The sequence below is a fragment of the Heterocephalus glaber genome, unplaced genomic scaffold (assembly GCF_053883595.1).
Source record: "Heterocephalus glaber isolate CG9 unplaced genomic scaffold, H.glaber_assembly_v1.0 deba00001720, whole genome shotgun sequence".
NCBI lineage: Eukaryota > Metazoa > Chordata > Mammalia > Rodentia > Bathyergidae > Heterocephalus > Heterocephalus glaber.
In genome coordinates, this window is record NW_028258433.1 from 6627025 (window position 1) to 6630860 (window position 3836).

Sequence of the window (3836 nt, forward strand, 5' to 3'; positions counted from 1 at the left end):
AATGTGAGTTAACATTAGATCATTAATGATAATAATGAATGTCTCTTAATTGCATCTAAATATAGTCAGCCTTAATTAAACATTGAGAGACAAAGCATTCACCTTGGATGTCTCCTCTTGGATATGATGGAAGAGGGAGGGCTTGCTTACCCTGTGCATTTTGTCAATTCATTCCAATTCTGTACTGCATGGAACAAACACAAGCAATTGTAGTCAACAAAGATTTTCTCTTCTTATTTTAATTCTATTGCAGTATTTCAAAGAATGAAAAACTTCCAAATAGTAAAGTACTTAATTTAGGATGATTATTGTTGTTAGCTATGATATGAGTATTCAAGCATAACTGAGAGAATAATTTAATAAAATTACTCCCACTATGGTATAGAAAGCAATATTTGCATATGTATAATACCTACCTATTTACTGTGTATTACCATTTAAATAATGACTTGAAAGACAAACCTCCAGGTTTTTCTTATAGATTCTAGTCGAACTATGTTTCATTTATTCTGAAAATTTTTTTAAGTCATGAATGAGTCAAGTCCATCATTGATGAGATAATGAACAACTCACAATTTTTTTCTTTAGAATCACTGGAATTTAAATAAGACAGAATGCTTTGGTAAACCTACTATAAAAAGATCATAAAAGCATCATCTTTCAAATGTCAGAAAGTGCTAATGTTCCCCTGGCAAAATCCAAATAAACTTAAGCTATTTTCAGCTTTGATCTCTGGTTTAATTTTACTAGAACTCCATTTTAACAGCTTGTGCCTAGCATTTTAAGGACTAAGTTGCAAGTCACTGTATCACACATGGAACATAAAAGAAAATGCTAGGAATTAAATCACTATTCCACTTGATAAATGCTCAAGGTCAGATAGACCTAGAAAGGGAAAGCAGTACATAGAGGATTGGTAGAAGGTAATTGAAGAAAAAAAACCAGATCTTTAATAAGCAGGAGATACAGGAACATAGAAATAACCTAGCTTACCTATTGATTTATATGTTTATCTTCTAGTAAATTGAATTCAACAATTAGGGAAAGTGCCTGAGTTGATATTCTGATTTGGCCATTAAAAAATTCTGTGACCTTGGGCAGATTTCACTAAGCATGTTTTATTCATCATTTTAGTCAAAATTAGACATCTGCTTTACAACATTTTTGTGAGTAAACATCACATAATGCTTTATAAAGCTCTTGGCATCACTACTTTAGTAAATATTTACTTATAAAACAAACAATAATGGGTGGTTATCAAAGGCTAGCCATCAGGGATGATTCTGGAAGACTATATTTTCAGGGATCATTTCTATAGTTTGTTACTGAGAGGTTTCTCTGGATAGAGCACTGGGAACTGTGAAGAAAGTGGGGTTTTCTCTTCTGATGTGAAACCACCTTCGGTGTTACTTAGCTATAGCTGCCATTTGCCATTGATGGTTGTTCTTTTTCTTTGAGAAACAAGAAAAATTTTGGTCATATGAATCAGTGATGTCCATACATTTTTTTCCTTATAATTTATGCCATGAACATATTAAATAATTTTTCAAATTGAAATTTTAAAATTCAGAGGGCTTTTTTGTTAAAACATGTGAAAAATGAAATGGTAAACTTGTAACTAGATTTGCTTTGACTTGTCTATTGATGCTACTCAAAAGAAGAAGAAAGCTTCAAGATCCATAAGAAATAATTCTATTTTAACATAAGGTGTCAGATCATGTCACATGGAGAAGTAAACTGTATTTTGTGAGATTCTATGATTTATTTAAGTGTTTTCCTGGTTTCTCAAATATGCATATAGTCCCCCTCCACACCCACCCAGTGTTTGTATGAAGTATTTCCACTGAATGTCTCAATAGGTTTAGAAAGTTTTCAGTAACTCTATGGATGATCAATAGCTACATAGTTGTAAAATAAAAGTCCAGAGACTGAAGAACGGTGTCTCTTTCTGTGAGGGCCAATGTTGCATGTGTTTGGGAGAGCTTGGTCACAGTAGCCATGATGCAAGTTCATGATCCATGAGGGCTGCGATGCTTTCTCACCCTCAAACAAAATCATCCATCCTCTTGTTGCAGGTAGGAAATCAGGGTGAATTGCTCAATGTACAATTATTTGAAGTCTATTTTCTGCTTGTCAGTTAAACTTGAGTTTTCATCTCATTTCTGCCACTTTCTAGCCTATGACCTTATTCAAGTCATGCTCACCATAATTTTCAATTTTTTAACCTGTGAAATGAGAATATTTCTATCTAGTACATAATCTTTTGTAAGATTAAATAAATGACTAAGAAATGTCTTTGTGAAAATGCATCTTAGTCCATTTAGCTACTAGAACAAAGAACTATAAACAAAGAACTATAAAAGATACAAATTTATTGATCCCTGGTACCAAAAAAAAAAGATACAAATTTATTTTTCACAGTTCTAGAGGCTGTGATCAAACTGAAAATGTAAGTAAGTATCAAAAGGCATTATAGATATTGTGAAATAGGAAAAAAAGGTCCAAAGGGGAAGAGGAATGGGGAGGGATTGGGAAAAGGAAAGAAGGGAATGGAATTAAAATGAGAAAATGAAAAAAAAAATGGAAACAAAGTCTTTGTAAATAGGGAGGGGTGGAGGGATTGGAGGGAGGGCAGGGGAATGGAGAATAAATAAGAACCAAGATAGATTATGTAAACATACAAATTTCGGATGATGAATGTCATTATATTGTATACCTAAAATGTACCAATAAAATTTTTTTAAAAGGATAAGATCTTAGCAGATTGTATGTCTGGAGGGCCCTTCTCCTGGTGCATTGACAGATGTCCCTTCTCACTTGTCCTTAAATGGTGAAAAGGGCAAGGGAATTCTCTCAGGCTTCTATTATTTTTTGAAGCTTTATTTTATAAAACAGCAATAATGTAACAATGTAAGCATGATAATGAATGCATAATGCTTTCTTAGGTCTTTTAAGTGGTATCTAATTTTTGGAGGTGCTAAAATGCATTAAAAAATGTGCCTTAAAATCTACCAAATGTTGTAATCAGAAAACTTATAAAATATGATGTAATAAGCACTATCAACATATTGTTTCCCAATCCAAATATTGTCCTTTACTCAGAACTTATATTTCCTCCAAAACTCATGCAGGTAGTCACTCTCCTTCTGAATTTTGAATTTATCATTATTTTGCCTCTTAAACATAATTAAACTCTTCCCTGGTAACCTATGAACTCCCCAAGAGTACAAGCTGTTTTTTCTCCCTTTTTCTTTTTTATGCTATATTTATTTGATTTTTTTAATTTTTATTTTTATTACTACATGTTTACAGTACATAATGATTGCATTCATTGTGGGGAACTGACCCATGTATATAACATCTCAAATTTTTCCCGCTTCCCTTCTACCCCCTCTTTCAAAAATTTCTTTGGCCAGCATCATATTTATTTATTTATTTTATAAGTCCTTATCAAATCAATGATCATAAGTATAGATTAACAGCCAGACTAACAGGCCAAAAAGCATATAGAATACATAAGACAGTTATACTAAATCAAGTTACACTTTTAGATAATTGTCTATGCTAGATTACAATAAATTTTCTCTCTTTTTTCCTGTTGTCTGTATTTTATTTTGTACTTTATTTATATATTGCATTTCTCATATAAGAGAAACGTATGATATTTAAGCTTGTGTATCTGCTGTTCTTCATTTAACATTATAGTTTCAAGGTGCATCTATTTTCTTACAAATGACTCAAGTTTATCCTTCTTCATGGCAGAGTATTACTCCATTGTATACACATACCACAATTTCTTAACCCATTCATCTATTCTTAGACATAGACTGCTTTCA

At 32.1% G+C, this 3836-nt stretch overlaps 1 pseudogene; it reads left to right on the plus strand.

The window, feature by feature from the left end:
* Positions 1–1287: 1287 nt before the first annotated feature.
* Positions 1288–1490, plus strand: LOC147821700 (small nucleolar RNA U3; annotated as a pseudogene).
* Positions 1491–3836: the final 2346 nt, after the last annotated feature.